Genomic DNA, 17,886 nt, shown 5'->3' with positions numbered 1-17,886 from the left:
TCTTCACACTCATGACTTAATACGGAACGTTGCAGCGATGAAGACAACTCGTCTGGAGTGTACGTATAATTGATATCACAGTAAAAGTTGGCATGCGAGTTGGTTTTCTTCCACTCCATTTATTTACCCTAAAGGCCCAGCTTATAGGCATTACTTAGGAGGGGGGGGGGGGGGGGGGGAGAACAATTGATATACATAGGTATAGGGCAACGTGCATGTAAGCCGAATATCCTTATGTCAAGTCGTACATGCTATGCAACCTTTACATCACTTCTCATTCGACAACATCGTACGGCAATAATTCTTACATTATTCTTAATTCTTATAATAATTCTTACAATAATCTTACATCCTCTGACATCTGAAGAAATGCAGGAAGAAGTGTTAATATTTCTAACTTCCGAATGTTTCATTAGGCGTTTGAATATAATATGGTCAGTTATTTCGGCTATATTACTTGGCAGATGATTCCATTCTGAAAAGGCTAAGGGCAGACGTGAAAACTGCGATAGTTTAGTACGTGCAAATGGTTGTTCGACCTTAAATTCGTAATCAATTCGTTGGAATTTCCTTTTGGCTGGTAGGATTTGTGCCTGAGAGAAAATATTTGGATGACGAAAAAGCCGATGGAAGAAAGTTAACCGAGATATCTTTCTTCTAGTCTGCAATGGAATGAGTCCTATGTCATGTGTTATTTTGGTGGTGCTTGAATGTTGTGAACAGTTACCTGTAATAAATCGCGTTGCCTTGTTCCGAAAAGATTCTTGTCGCAAGTATGTGACGCCCCCTCGGACATAATCTTGTTTCGCCCGCCAAGCTCGGTGGCCTCGTATAGCTCGGCAGGCAACATTGGTCACCGCACCACAATAAACACCGACGAGCACGGCAGCTCGCCGGTCAGTCATCGTTCAGCACCACCACGCTGTGGAGCGTCCGTCTATCGGAGGGTGCCACAAGCCCTCCCTTGTTCACGACCCGGGGTGGATCGTGACAATTCTAATTTGTTAATAAGATGCGTTTGATGCGGCTTCCATATAGATGAGGCATACTCAAGCTTTGGACGAGGTATGGTGGTATATTCAAGAAGCTTGGTATCACTATTAGCCTGACGAAGCATTCGACGAATGAAGCCAAGAGATTTGCATGCAGCTGAAACAGTACAACCCACATGATTATGCCAAGACAAAGTCGGAGAAAGATGAACACCTAGATATTTAAATGATTCTGCAGTTTCCAGAGCCTCACCATTAAGAAAGTATGTGTGTTTCGTAATTTCACTGCAAGTAGTAAATCTCATAAGTTTAGTTTTTCAGGTATTTACGCTCATTTACCAGTCTGAGCACCATCTTTGAATAATGTTCAAGTCATTTTGTAATTTATCACAGTCAGCCTTACATATTAATGGCCTATACAGAACGCAGTCGTCGGCATATAACCGGATTTCCAAGTCTATACCCTGATGAATTTCATTTATACAAATTAAAAATAGAGTGGGTCCCAAAACGGAACCTTGAGGCACACCGGACTGAACAGGTTGAAATGACGAACGGACATTATTAATTACGACAGCTTGTCATCTGTTACTTGAGTATTTTTTAACCCAGTTTATTACTTTTTCGTAAACTTTAATCAGCTTCATTTTATATATGAGGCGGTTATGAGTCACACGGTCATAGGCTTTAGCAAAATCTGTAAATGTGGCGTCAGTTTGTGTAAGTTCGTGAAGGTTAAGGTGAGCGTGTGCAGTTAGTTCAAGAAACTGAAATTCACATGACCGGCCTCGTTGTAAACCATGCTGGTTTGCAAATAGAATGTGGTTACTAGCCATGTACTGCATGATTCGAGAAGATAACACGTGTTCAAATAGTTTGCATACAACAGACATAAGGGATATAGGCCTATAGTTTGCTAGCTTGTTTTTGTCGCCTGTTTTATATATTGGTATCACATGTGCCAATTTCCAGTCGCCTGGAATTTCGATGGTGTTGAGATTTTGTTGAAACAATAGTCTAAGAGCAGAATTGTGCTTTGTCATTTTAGTAGCTTAGTACAAATACTGTCAGGACCAGGACTAGAAAACGATGGCAAACGCTCAATAGCTTCCACAATACCATCACTTGTCACATTAATACATTCCATAAATGGAGAACTATTAGAAAACTGCTGACACATCTAGGGGATTTCGTCATTAAATACACTACAAAAAAATGAATTACACCGATAAGCAACATCCGTGACATCAACTGCAGCACCAGACTCAGTGTCAAAAACAGGTAACTCTTTTGTAGGTGAGGGAGAAATGACTTTCCAAAATTTTGGGGTATCTGTTTTTAGAAATTGCGAAATATCCTGGTTGAGAAAATTATATTTGGCAGCCTCAATATGTAATGCACATTCTTTAGAAAAGGATAAATATTCTGACTTAGCTTCAATAGATTTTGCGCTTCTTGCTTTTCGAAACAAACGTTTCTTTTTATTCAAATATCGCTCAATCTCTCTAGTAGACCATGACTTTTCTGCTGTTTCGTAGATGCATTTTTTTAATGTATCTCTCCCGCAATCTTAACAACTCGTCACGAAAACGAATCCAGTTATCTTGCAACGAACAGTTTTCATACGTTTGCATGAATGACAGGTAAAATTCAAAAAGCTCAGAGTTGAAGCCTTCGGGATCTGCTTTAGAATAGTCATAAATCTTTTTTTTTTGTCGCTGTTTCTTCACGGTGGTTCAGTTCAGTTCAGTTTATTACCTTAAAAGTCCCCCGCAGGTGCATTACATCCGGGGTAGGTTTTTATAAAAATAGCGAAAACATCGTGAGAAATAATTATTTAACAAAATGGTCGGTTACAAGTTCTGTGGACGAAGATGGACAAGTGGTAGTAGCGATGCTGGTGGGAAGGCCGTTCTAGTCTGTGGCGGTACGGAAGAAAAAGGAGGCTGTGAAGGTGGTTGCCCGTGCACGTGGGCTCGCTACTTGAATTGGATGGCTGGTGCGATGAGATATGCGTGCTGCTGCTGTGATGTAAGCCTCTTGATTAAGGGAAGAAAAGAAGAACGTGTGGTACAGGGAAAGACTGGAAATGCGGCGTCGACATGAAAGCATTGACAAGCCGGATCATGATTTCAGACATGAAACGCTGACGTCATATGAGTATGAGGTATGAATGAATCTAACAGCACGATTTCGAACTGATTCTAATGCGTCTGTGACATATGCTTAATGCGGGTTCCAGATGGCTGAGGCGTATTCCAGTTTAGGCCTGACGAGTGACTTATACGCTAGTAATTTTACATCTGGTGGCGTTTAAAAGGTACAACGCATGACACGATGGTGACTGATATACTCCACGGTAGCACGTTCGGGTGTGTTGTTGGAAGCAGATTAGGAATAGCATTGTGCCGCGTAGGGATTTCGATAAGTTGAGACAACTGAAAATATTCTAAAAGGTGAACAAAATCTGCACAATCACGTTAATATATATTTCTCTCTCTTTTTTTTAATGAACAGTTCATAGTTTGCGCTCAGTGTCCTGCGTATGCATGCTCGCTCCAGTCTTGTCCATTCGTTGGTCTTGCGCAACAAAAGATACGGTTAAACAACTAGCGTACTGGAGAATTTTTCCTGGAACTGACAATAATTATTGCGATTAACACTATTTGAATAGTTCTAGCACTCTTCGGTCTGCCGGTATCTATCTTTCTATCATCTTTCACGGCGCGACTTGCCCGGCGAGACTGCATAACAGTGCGTGAACGTGGGCTCTCGTAGCTAACAATAAAAATAAATGATTTACACCTGAAACACACGTATATGCAATGGCGCCGTAGGTCATTCGAAGTCAGAGATACCGAAGCACAAATGTACCGGGCCAGTGGCACAAAACTGGCAGCGATATGCGAGGCCGCATTTAGTGGAACTTCCTTTGAGTCATTCGATGCGTTTCTGGATGAAGTGGCTGTTGGGGGACCAGCTCGGCGTTGAAATATAATCGCTACGATGTCCAACGCCTCTCTCTGCGGGCAAGTTTACACCAATTGGACTCGAGACCGTGCACCGAGTCAAAGATACTCGGACCGTGGCCACACCTGTCACCGGCTCGAAAAGCGATTCGTGCACTAGTGCAATACTTGAAGTGCACCGGCTTAAGAGACCGTCTATAGTGTCCCCCCCACACGCACTCAGTGCTTGCTCTCTCCCTTTTTCCTCTTTCTATTCCCCTTTCCCCCACCCCCAGTGTAGGGTAGCAAACCAGATGCTCTTCTGGTTGACCTCCCTGCCTTTCCCATCCTTCTTTCTCTCTCTCTCTCTCTGTCTCTCTCTCTCTTTCTTTAGAAAAGTAATGATAATGAACGGGGCTAGTTGGTTGACGTTCACGATCGTATTGCGCTTAGTGTTACACTGACGAACATAAGGGACAAGATGCGGACGTACGTAGCGAAATTGCGTTACGTACGTCCGCGTCTTGTCCCTTATGTTCGTCATATTAACACTAAGCGCAATACAATCATGAATTGAAAGGTAACGTTACTGAAACGCCGCAAACAATTAAGAGCATGTAAGTTTTATATATTGTTATGTACGATATGGGTAGAAGAAAATAATGATGGATATAAAATATGACGGAGAGCACAGACGGAGGATGAAGACGAAGAATGGCCGAAGGTTAGTCCCTGCCAAATTGGATTCTCAACATCATGCTCGATCTGGCACACTCACGTGGATTTGGAAAGTGGAATAAAATTAGAACGGGGATAGAGGCAGATAGGTGCTATTGTGACACTAGACATTTACAAAGCCTATGACAGTGTATAATACGTAAATTTATTGGATACATTACGAAATCTAGAGTTTCCAAATTATCTCGTCGACTGGAGGGAATATTCTGTCTGCTCTTTCCAGGCATACATAGGCAATCACGTGGTATTTATCATGGAGCCTTCACTTTGCCGTTAATATTTAACATTCTGACGAGTTCCATTCCTCGTCATCAAGTTATACAGAAGTATGTACATGCAGATGATACTGCTTTCTTTGCATCAGACAGTGATGTTTACTTCCTTTATTATCGACTGCAGAACTACCTCTACGCCATAGAAAGCTGGTTAAACAAAATTCGCCTTTCATTTAATGTTAGAAAGCGCTCGATATTGGTTTTTGCTCTTAAGAATCCTGCTAGCATATCGCTACGCTACCGTCTCGAGACTCTACCTCAAGTGGAGCCAGTGAACTATCTTGGTGTAGTCTATGATGTTTCCCTTAGCTGGCTTGGCCATGTTGACCATACAGTTAAAAAATGGCTGTGGCTTAGCTAAGGTTAAGCCCAGGATGCGAAGCATACTAGCCTTTATTTTAGTTGTTGAACCACTGTTTAGCCTGGTGAACTGCTGTTGCTTGGTTATATTTGGTTCGGCTAGACGAAGAAACAACTCATGCGTTACCCTGCTTCGCCTTCAAGAGTGGAACGCGACAGCGTTCCCGTCGACCCACCAAGGGGTGGAAGACAATGGGCTACGGCGCAGCGACTACGCGCCCCGCATTGGACGCGGTGAGCGTCGAGCAACGCAGCGTTCGGCGCGGCAACGAAATGCGCGCCTGAGCAAGCGACGCACTCCTGAGCCTTAGAAACAGCTCGTTTCTAAGGCAACACCAAATTCACTAGAGGCGCTTTTGTACCGCTTTGAAGCATCGTACTCATGGCTCAGTGGTAGCGTCTCCGTCTCACACTCCGGAGACCCTCGTTCGATTCCCACCCAGCCCATCTTGCAAGAGTTGAGCCAAAGCCTCTTTGTAGCACGCCGCAACCTTCGCTTCTTATTCCAACGAGCAGCTGTCTCCAGGAGGCATCTCACCTCGTGAGTGTCTAGCAGAGGCAAGCGCAGCTGCTTATATACCGCCGCGACGCCGCGAGCGACGGCGCGAGTTGGAGCCCCGTTTCTCCTCCGTCGTGACGTCACGGTGTCACGTGGTATTGAAGGCGACACCGCCGCGCCTGAGGAGCTGGGTTGAGCTCTCGTAATATGCTTCGCATAAAAAGGAGTGAGAACAGTTGGCATGCTACGTAAGCTATGCATCAGCCGGTAGAGGTGGGGTGGGGACCCAATTCTAATCACACACGAAATGTATGTGCGGCCCATATTAGTATTTGATTGTGTATTATATTCTCCTGCGCCAGCTTATAAAGTACGCTCCATTGTTCTGCTTGAGCGAAAAGCCTTGCGGCTGTGCTGTGCATTAGCGAAATTGGTTGCCAATAGCGTACTATATAGTCAGCTTCCCTCAATAATGTGAAGATTTGTTTACTCATGGCGCAAACATATTCAAATATGTATGAATCCGCTATTATAAGTTTGGAAACCATAACAATTTCCCAACCTGCATTATTCTTTCGAGTATACTGGCCTCGGCTTTATACACCACAGGTTGTCTTTATGCAAACATTGATTAATCCCTTAAATTAACGTACCTACTATTTGTGATGTGTGAAAGAGTCTTCAAATCATCAATGACGACATTTACCGAAACAACGTGAAACGTCCCTCTCACTATATATTAAATGGACTATTACAAGATAATTTATTGAGTTTAGCTATAAATACGACCATTGCGACAGTCGCCTTACACAGTGTGAAGAAAAATTTGGAATTGGCATTTTCGCTCCTGCTCTAGGCTCCTCATTCTCAATCAGGATTTCTGACTTCTTATCCGTATCTATGGCTTAATTTCTAGCTGTTGTGTTGGCCTTGCGCGAAATAAATTAATCAATACAGACGGTAGTCATAATAACGGATTCTTTACCTTTGTGTTCATCGCTCGCGACAAATAATCGAACTAACCTTTGGCGTAAATTTCATTTTCTAGTGTCTGTCCACATAAATTTAATTGGATTGCTTTGGGTGCCTGGACATAAGGGATTGTTCATCAGTGAAATGGCTGACAGTCTTGCGAGAGCGGCCCTCAATGGCCCTGTGCTATCGTTACTTCCAACATCACCTTACCTGACTACGGCTAGATTCAGGAGATATGCAATTATTCAAAACTTTTTGAACCAAACTATTCAGAGTGTCAACAAATCCTATTTCCTTGGCACAAAAGTTCCTTTCACACCAGAGAATCTGAAGTAATTTTTACACGATTACGTTGTCGGGGATACCGATATTAAACTTTTATCGTGATAGGGCCGGTCTGGCGTCCTCGCCTCTGTGCCCAATCTGTGAAGAAGATGGGGCTATATATCATTTTTTTTCTCCCACCGTGTTTCTTCTTTAACAAGAAAACACTTTAGAATTCTTGTTTGGTTCACTTGGTTTTAATTTCTTCCATTCTGAATACTCTTTGTCTAGAAGCTACCTCTCTTGGAAACTGCCATGAGGATGTTTGCTCAGCCGTGAAGGAAGTTATAGCTGTTTCAGAGATATTTCATTAAGTTCTTCATACCTTAACTTTTGTTCATTTCTTCCTGACAATTTTACTAGTTTTGGTAGCAATTGCCATTTCCTACTACCATCCGAATCTTGGCGAACCCCCACAATGGGTATGCGGCATCATAAAAGGAAAATGAAACGAAACGAAAAGATGGCTACAATATTTCGCATTTTCCATGATTGATTTATTTCTCCTTCAATAAGTTATAAATATAGGAAATACAAAAACTAAGAACACAAATTCATAGCTGTAATGTTATTATTATTACGGCAATCGTAACGCAAATTCTGTGATGCATGTCACATATTAAGGCGGTCACGCGTGACATGACGCGCCGTGTTCGTACTTGCGTGTACTTCGATTGTTGTTGTGGAGCGGATGGCAGTAATGTATACGAGGGAAGCTTCGGTTCGCGGCCAAAAAGAAGTTAAAACGGCGAACAACCTGCAGTATTATGGCGTGACGAATTATAATAATATTATTCAAAACTTTCTCGTTTTTTACGTCTATATCCTTTATGTGTTTTATTAACAAGTTCGTATTACTATTTCAATCTTGGTAAGGCTGACTACTTTATTACACACTTATTGTACATCATACAATATTTTGTACTATATTATATATTTCATTTTCTTTGTTATTGGTTTACTTCTCATCTTCGATGGTTTGTTTATTTTATTTTTTATTATTTATTTATTTGTTAATTCCTATACTTGATTTTTATATCATATCACCAACCGGTTCGTGGCTTATCCCCCCGCAGAGAGTTTGGGCCATAAATTGAGGCTTCATCGTCATCATCACCCGTGCGGCAATTAAAAGTAACTAGTTACTGCAATTCCCGTAACATTTTTTGTACCAAGCGGTGGTATACTACCGATGGAGTGACTCAAGGATGACGTGGTGAGCACACGTACTACGGCAGGCTCTCGAGGCATACTAGTCGCTGTTCCTTGATTTTGTAAAAATGCACGGTCTTTCCGCTGCTACCCTATGTTGCGTTGTTGGAGCAATCAATAAGAAGGAGGCCGTTAAGTGGGGAACGAATGTGAGACAAGTGTAATGGGCGTGGGACTGGGTCCCTACTACACGCAGGACGTGCGTGAAGAGGTGTCTCGGCGTTCGGTTGAGAGTTGTGGATTGAGCGGCTCCGACATCTACTCATGGCGCAGTCGCGGAGAGAGAAAGGAAGTGCACTAGAAAAAAAGCAAAGAAGAACAGCTAGCGGAGTCGCCTTCACCAGTCGCTGTGACCACTAATTTGTCTTCGCGCGAAGAAAAAAAAAGGGAAGACGCCTAAGCTTCGCCTTCAAGAGTGGAACGCGATAGCATTCAAAGATCCCCGACTGCTTCGCATGCTTCTGGGCAACTGCAGCTTATACGTAACCGTAATGTTTACCGGGAAACACTGGCACCGGATGCTATGCACTGAGGTGAGCTTTCTGGTAGAAACGGCACGCGATGATGATGATGATGATGATGATGATGATGATGATGATGATGATGATGATGATGATGATGATGATGATGATGATGTAATACGGCTTTAACCTTTGCAATGTCTATTGCATGCCATAGTATCGCGATGTGTGGATGGATGAATATTATGAGCGTCCCCTTTTGAACGGGGCGGTGGGTTGCGCCGCCAAACTCTTGCTATTATACTGCCAAATGTCCTACTTGGGTTTTAAAAAAAAAAGAAAACACTATGAACTCCCACAACCAAGTTTTCTGATCCCCTATTGCGAACTGTGATTTTGTACGTATCCTTCTTTTTGTCGCTTCCCTAGTTTCACCAATCCTCCAATCGCCTCTTAGTAATCTCTACTGCGGACATGTTTACTTTTACCCTGCTCTCGCTGAACCCAAGGGCTTCAAGGAGGCCAGTGGCGCCTAAATTGACCGCTGGGCATATGTCTTCACATTCTAATAAAACATGCTACATCGTTTCCCTAGCTTTACCGCCGCAAGCACATGCTTCTTCCTTATATACCCATTTATAGGTGCGTGTTCTAAGGCATCCTGATCTCGCTTCGAAAAGTAATGAGCTTCTCTTTTAGTTATCATAAATTGTTTCTTTCCTTATTTTGATTTTTTCTCTTAAGTAGTTACTCATGGCAGGTTTCTTTTCCATTGCCGCCACCCATCAGACTATTTCAACCTCTCTGACTTTCCACTTGACGTTCTTTGTTGTTGTGTTGCCCACCTTGCAGGCCGCGTACTTGCTGGTAAGCTGCCTAGTTCTTTTCCTAAACTATGAATCAATGTTTTTCGTGTACATATACCTCAACACTCTCCCAGCCCATTTACTTTCTTCCATATTCCTCGGCTCGTGTAGACGAGCCATATGTAAAAATACTGAAAAATATCTATAGCGGCTCCACAGCCACCATAGTCCTCCATAAAGAAAGCAACAAAATCCCAATAAAGAAAGGCGTCAGGCAGGGAGATACGATCTCTCCAATGCTATTCACAGCGTGTTTACAGGAGGTATTCAGAGACCTGGATTGGGATGGATGGAAAAACTTTATTTTCGTCAGAACGCATGTGCGGACGATTCCGTGCTAGATGGCCATCAGCTCATGGCTGACGGCGACCTGGGTGGCCCACTCCACGGCCCTGGTCTGGACGACCGGGTCTGAGCTGGCCAACACGGCCTCCCACTGCTCGAGAGAAGGATCACGCATAATATCCGCCGGTGGCGGCGCTATGCTACAGCTCCATAATATGTGGTCATAGGTGGCCAGTTCCTGGCACCATTTGCATTCCGGCTGAACGTCCGGGTAGATTTTGTTTAACACGTATGGATTATAGAATGATCTCGTCTGCAAGCTTCGCCAGACGCTTTCCTGCGCCTTCACCAATTGCTTGTCCGGTGGAGGGTAAATTCTCCGCTCAAGTTTGTAATGGTTAGTAATGTCGTGAAAGGACGCCAGCCCATCTCTCGTGGACCTCCCCGGAACGTCCGGCTCACCTGCTCGGCTGACGAAACCTCGAGCATTCATGTGAGCCGCCTCGTTCCCAGGGTTCCCAGAGTGGGCCGGTACCCAGACAATTTCCACCTCCGTAGTCCCTCGCCCCGTGGCCCGATTTAGTAATCCTGCCGCTGTGACAGAGATTCTGCCCCTCGCCAAATTTCGGATGGCTGTTTTAGAGTCGCTGAAAATCAGGTCAGCTTCAGTATTACCTATAGCTAGCGCTATCGCCGCCTCCTCTGCAGTTTCTGAGGAGCGGGTTTTGACTGATCCAGAGGTGACTAAGCGTCCCCGCCCATCCACCACCGCAACTGCAAATGCGTCCTTGTTCTTATACTCGGCGACATCTACGTAGACCGCCCCATTGTACTTCCCGTACTTAGCATGTAAAGCTCTGGCTCTTGCCTTCCTACGGTTCTCGTGATGTATCGGATGCATATTTTTAGGTAAAGGTTTTATGTACAAGCCCTTGTGCATTTCTCGCTTCACCTGAATTTTCATGTCCCCAGCTGGAGGATCAACTCCAATGCCGATCCCTTCCAATATATCCCTCCCTACTATCGTTTTGGAAAGTCTACTGAGTTGCATCGCCAAGTGTGCCTCCCGCAGTTCTTCCAAGGTGTTGTGCACCCCTAATCCCAGCAGCCTTTCGGTGGAAGTATTGTTAGGCAACCCAAGGGCCGCCTTATACGCCTGTCTAATCATAGCCTCCACCTTGCCTTTCTCCGTCGCGTCCATCTTCATATAAGGCGTCGCATACACTATTCTACTGAGCACAAACGCCTGTACCAGCTTACACAAGTCCTTTTCCTTGACGCCTTGTTTACGATTGGCGATTCTCCTGATAAGTCTCACGGTAGCATTGACAGTATTTTTGAGCCTTTCCAAGGCCTCCCTATTCTTCCTGTTAGTCTGCAGATACAGCCCCAGGATCCTGATCGTTTGGACCTCAGCGACCGGTGCACCCCCCACTTTCACCTTCAGCGGTGGTGGCGGCACATAGTGCCTCGCATGTATCCCTCTTGGTTTATCCCTAAGCACAAAAAGCTCGGACTTGGGCTGAGAGCACGAGAGTCCTGCCTCCCCCGCTAGCTCCTCCACAATATCCACTGCCTGTTGTAAAGTTTCCTCCAATTGTGCGTCGCTTCCCTTTGTTACCCATAGAGTAATGTCATCCGCATAAAATGTATGTTTAAGTCCCGTTATCATTGCCAGCCTGGGCGGTATCTTGATCAAGGCGAGGTTAAACAAGAACGGCGATAAAACCGACCCTTGTGGTGTCCCCCTGCCCCCCAACGGGAAAGGATCCGATTTAAATTCTCCGACTACAATCTCCGCAGTCCTATCCTCCAGAAATGATCTGATGTATCGGAAGGTTCTACCCCCCGGTCCTATGTCCGATAGGCTCCTTAATATTGCCTCATGGGTGACATTGTCAAAGGCCTTTGTGAGGTCGAGCCCCAAGATAGCCTTCGTGCCCGTGCCGTACCCAGGATCAACCACGTCCTTTTTGAGCTGTATCATGACGTCCTGCGTTGATAAATTAGCCCTGAAGCCAATCATCGTTTTAGGTATCAACTCCTTGTCCTCCACATAACCCTGGAGCCTGTTGAGGACCACATGCTCCATCAATTTGGCCAAGCAGGACGTCAGCGAGATGGGTCGAAGATTCTCAATACAGATCTTCTTCCCTGATTTAGGAATAAATGTAATCCTAGCATGCTTCCACTCTGCCGGGATCTCTCCGGCCGCCCAATATTTGTTCATCAAATCCGTGAGCGCCCCCACTGACTTGAAATCCAGGTTCCTCAGCATTTTATTAGTAACCCCATCTGGACCCGCTGCCGACGTAGTACGAAGCTGCCCCATTGCAAACTCCACCTCCGCCACAGTAAAGTCCGCATCTAATTCGAGGTTTTCCTCTCCCGAGTAATCCGGCAAGAAACCGCCCGCCTCGCCGTTTATGTAACGACTTCGGAGTTCTTGAATGAACTCCCCAGTCGTGCCTTGATACTGATGAACTAACCTAGCCATTTGACCCTTCTGCGCCGATTTGGTTGCCGCCGGATCTAAAAGGTGCCTCAACAACTGCCATGTTTTTTTGCATCCGAATTGCCCATTCATCCTGTCACAAATCTGACCCCATTGTTTGCACTGCAAGTCCAACGTGTAGGTTTCGATTTCTCGTTCTAGCTTGGCCACCTTCCTACGGAGGACCCCATTATGCTTTTGTTTCTTCCATCTCCGAAGGAGGCTCGCATGCGCTTCCCACATGTGTAACAGTCTAGAGTCCGCCGTAAAACCTTCCTCCACCGTAGGAACCTCTGCTGTGGTACCCTTCACGTCCTGCTTGAGCGCCTCAACCCAGGCTCCCAAGTCCTCGATTTCCCCGCTCACTGTGTCTTTCCTGACTTTCCGAAATCTGTCCCAATCCGTCACTCTAATTCCTTTTACCCTGTCTTTGTGCTTAGCACCACTAAATACCGTGGAAAGGACATAGTGATCACTGCCCAGTGGCTGTCCCGTGTTTACCCACTTTGCATCCCTAATACCTTTAACAAATGTGAGGTCCGGAGAGGTGTCTGTGCTAACGCTGTTGCCTATCCTCGTATGATCTAGCGGGTTGTTCAAGGTTGTCCATTGTAGGTCCTGAGCTAGCCGCCAAAGCCTATTTCCCTTTGGAGTGGCTCGGGTGTAGCCCCACTCCGGATGAGGCGCGTTGAAATCTCCAACCACGATGAGTTGAGCCCTAGCCGCTAGCCGTTGCGTCTTTATCAAGAGGTCTGGCAAGCCTAGCCCTTTATCTTTAGGAGAAGAATATACATTAAGTACAAAGAGACTCTTATCGTCCTTTCTTTTGGGCAGAACCTCTAGCAGGACGTAGTCCTCTCTGCTGCTATCTATGGTTTGCTGAATCGCCGTGGCGTTGCGATGGACTAGCACGGCCGTGAAGACGCTCGATACACCCCCCCGATCAATCTCTGGCGGTGTAAATGCCTTAAATCCCGGTAATTTCCCCCAGCCACTAGCCTCTTGCAAAGCTATAATGTCAGGCTTACTGTCCAGATTTTGTATGTGCAATTGCAGGTTCCCCCGCTTGCGACGGAAGCCCCTGCAGTTCCACTGCCAAACCTCAATTTGCTGGCGAGGGGCCATGATTAGGCACTAGGTTTACTAACATCGGCGCTTGGCCGACTACGGGAGGCAATCTAGCCTGTAGCGTAGCATTGAGCTGTTGAAACATGCCCATAACCTGTGTTTGGAAAGCCCGCATGTCATTGGTGAAGGCGTCAAGACGCTCCTCAATCTTGTCTAGTCTGGCTTCGATCCTGTCGACCCGAGCTTCCAACCTATCCTGTCTTTCCTCCAGTTTTCCTATTCTGTCCGCAAGGGCAGACATTTCCCCCCTAAGACTAGTGACTTTAACGACTGGCTGCAGCGGCGTGTCCGCCGTTGAAGTTTCTGCCACTCTTTTTGCATTAGCTCCCTCATCCGCCGATGGCGGCCTCTTAAGCTTCCCCCGATTCTCCACCTCCATAGCTGTGCTCTCGCTCTCGCGAGAAGCAGTCGCCTGTGCCGCTTTCAGTGGGGCCTGGATCACCGGCGTCTGTACCCTTTGTCCTTTGTCGCTTTTAAGCGCGCGTTCCATCTCTGCCATCCTGACTTCCATCTTTTTAATCGTCTCAGCCTGCTGCTGCACCTGCCTTTGTAGCTCCTTCCCTCGAGCAGTCTCACTCTGGGAGGCCACGTAGGGCCAGCTCACCTTTTTTCTCGTGGCACTGGGACTTCTTCCATGACTGGAACCCTGTTCTCCTTTGCCACGCTCGGGTCCGGGCAGTGGTGGGAAGGAAGTGGACCGGTCCCTGCTCTTGTTATCGTCTCTCGCACCGCTGGATGACCGCTTCCTTGGCCTCGAGCGCCGCTCCTCCTTGTGAGTTAGGCCGTTGTCCTCAATGCCCTGCTGCAGGCCCGTCGGCTGCTTACGGGCTAGACGAAACTTGCAGTTCCGGCTCCCCGTGTTGTGCGCCCCATGGCACACGATGCAGTCTGGAGTGCAGGTCAGCGGCTCTCCTTCCGGTGGTGCAGGATGATCCTTTCCGCAACGGCGACACAGATTAGTCTTCGGACGATAACAAACGTCCGCCCGATGTCCCACTCGTCTGCAGTTATAGCAGGTCTCGACTAACTCTCTGTACGGAATCACCGCGTACAAACAGTTCCAGTAAATAACCTGCCAGGGAACATGCTTCCCCCCGAACGTTATCTGAATCGCCTTCGACTTCCCCAAAGGTCTGGCATCCAAAATTTCTATGCCGTCATTCCTCTTCAGGAATCCCGCCCGAACTTCTGCCAGTGGGCATCCGTTGTACGCGTTGTAAATGACTCCGCGCACAGAGTTCTCCGGCGCCGCCACGTACGCCGAAATCTCAAGGTCATGACCACCCAGCTTGAGCGTCTTCACATTCGCATATGCCCCACAGCGATGCATACACGGCGTGCTCACCGTCATCGTGTTATTCGTCTCGTTGACCCGCACCAGGTCTTCCTCCACCGCAGTCGCATTCGTCAGCTCCGCTGCCGCTCTCAAGGCATATCCGAGTTCCCTCGACGTTACCATACTCAAGTCCCAATTCTTGGGTCGGCACACAACCTTGAAGTCCTTCGCTGGCATCTTCAGAAACGGTCCCCGTTTCTTCCACACCGGCGCTTTCCCGCGCTTGACTTGTTCTGCTCCGTGCGTCTGGCGCCCGTCGCTGCCTGCCTGCTTCTCGCTAGGCTTACTCTCGGGATGGTTCCCGTATACAGATTTCTTGAATCTATCTTGAGCCCGCAAAACCCAGGTCCATTCTCCCGCCTCGAACTCTTCGGGCGGTATAGTCTCTCCCGCAACGGAGTACTCCATGGTCTTCAGCCTCACAGAGGCCCACAACCACAAGTCAACCAACCAGTCAACCAAGTCAACCAAGTCAAACCAACCAAGTCAACCAGTCAAGTCAACCTGGATTGGGAAGAAATGGGGATAAAAGTTAATGGAGAATACCTTAGTAACTTGCGATTCGCTGATGATATTGCCTTGCTTAGTAACTCAGGGGACCAACTGCAATGCATGCTCACTGACCTGGAGAGGCAAAGTAGAAGAGTGGGTCTAAAAATTAATCTGCAGAAAACTAAAGTAATGTTTAACAGTCTCGGAAGAGAACAGCAGTTTACAATAGGCAGCGAGGCACTGGAAGTCGTAAGGAAATACATCTACTTAGGGCAGGTAGTGACTGCGGATCCGGATCATGAGACAGAAATAATCAGAAGAATAAGAATGGGCTGGGGTGCGTTTGGCAGGCATTCTCAGATCATGAACAGCAGGTTGCCATTATCCCTCAAGAGAAAAGTGTATAATAGCTGTGTCTTACCAGTACTCACCTACGGGGCAGAAACCTGGAGGCTTACGAAAAGGGTTCTACTGAAATTGAGGACGACGCAACGAGCTATGGAAAGAAGAATGATAGGTGTAACGTTAAGGGATAAGAAAAGAGCACATTGGGTGAGGGAACAAACGCGAGTTAATGACATCTTAGTTGAAATCAAGATAAAGAAATGGGCATAGGCAGGACATGTAATGAGGAGGGAAGATAACCGATGGTCATTAAGGGTTACGGACTGGATTCCAAGGGAAGGGAAGCGTAGCAGGGGACGGCAGAAAGTTAGGTGGGCGGATGAGATTAAGAAGTTTGCAGGGACGGCATGGCCACAATTAGTACATGACCGGGGCTGTTGGAGAAATATGGGAGAGGCCTTTGCCCTGCAGTGGGCGTAACCAGGCTGATGATGATGATGATGATGATGATGATGATGATGATATTCCTCAGTCGTTCTTCATAATCAATTTTGCTGTGAGCTTCCCTCACTTCAAAACTAGTCCAGCCCATATCGCCCTACACAGCTTCATTTGTAGTCTTCCCGTGAGCGCCCAATGCGAGGCGAACCACTGACCTTCCGTTCCCATCGAGTCCTCATTGGACCCCTGATTTCAAGTAAACAAGTCCTCGAACCATTACACATTTCCACATATACGTGGTGCGGTGGAGGCGAGCGCCATCTGGAGGTGTTACAAGGAAACGGCCGCCGCTCCATGGCCTCCTAGATAGGCGCGCGAGCACACGGCGGCTGGTGCGCGCAAATCTTGGAAGCCTTGGCAACCCTATGAATGGTAGAAATGCTGGAAAAGGAGTTCGTGTTTGAGTTTTCACATAACAGAATGTTTTCTCGTAGACTCCAGTTACAATGCGACGCTATCCTGTCTGTAGATTGTGTTTAGATTGTACTTTACGATTTTTCTGACGCACGTTATTTTGAAGAATTCAGTAGGTTCAGTAACGCCTCTGCGCTACTCGGATGGCCTGCGTGGTTGTGGTTCGGAATGATTGTACCGTTATACCGTTTATAAACATAGGAACGTCATAACACGCTCGTTTTATGCCCTCATGACGTGGCGTCACCTCTTCCCCATTGTTGGTGCCATCACGTGACTAATGACGCAGGCTCTAGGCGACATCTTTAGTCAGCTTGATGGTTGCGACGTGACGCGTGCAACGACGCACGCGCCAGGCACATCTTTAGTAAGCCGCCACGGTGGAGCCACCGTGGCGTCGAGGAAGCGCGCTCGAACGCGTTGCTCCTCGGAGTCCCAGGTTCGATTGCTACTCAGACCGAAACGTACTAAATTTTGTTTACAGGAACCTCCCCGAGAAATTTGACGTCAATCCAAGCCTCTTTGCGCCGTCGACCATTTTTGGTACCATCTTTCTGTCACATCAGCATACAGCACCCGGCAACAAAGGCAGTTCAATGTGGACCGATCTGTGAAGTCGCTGCTTAGCAGAACGCCGAGATCTTTCATGAGCGCCTCCGTGGCAGAGATCAGCGTCCAAGACGATGCTGGCAGCTGAAGATCCGGACCCTGGCGATAGAAAGCGTGGAGTACATCTTTAGTACGGAGTTCGAGAGGAACCAACAACATTGCCCTTCATGCGCCCAACATGGTCCAACAACGGCCCACCAACGGCCCAACATGGATCACTGATTATGTGGCGATGTGTACATCCGTGCCGCTCTTCAACGTGCCTCTTTCACGCCTACGTGGATCATCGTAGATGCGGGACTGGCTGGGTAAGGTACTGCTGTTCGAAGAAACTCTCTGACGCCAACATGGAATACTGAATAGGTGCTACTCGGTCTATGCAGGAGGTGTATTCTGCGACGATCCACTTCGGCGATACTATCGCCTTGGCCGTCAGACACGCGCTGATTGGCTGGTAGAGCCAAGCAGCTCAATCAGCCAATACTATCTCCGAGACGACTTTGTCGTCGAAGGTGAGCGTTGCAGAATGTGCCCCCTGGTCTGCAATGAACCTCTCTGATGCAAAGGTACTGGAGACCATAGACCCCAGCAAGGACTTTGAATAGTTTCTCTCTCTCTCTCTCTCTCTCTCT

Source organism: Dermacentor albipictus, chromosome 2 (genome assembly GCF_038994185.2).
Source record: "Dermacentor albipictus isolate Rhodes 1998 colony chromosome 2, USDA_Dalb.pri_finalv2, whole genome shotgun sequence".
Classification (NCBI taxonomy): Eukaryota; Metazoa; Arthropoda; class Arachnida; order Ixodida; family Ixodidae; genus Dermacentor; species Dermacentor albipictus.
Note: the sequence above shows the minus strand (reverse complement) of the source record.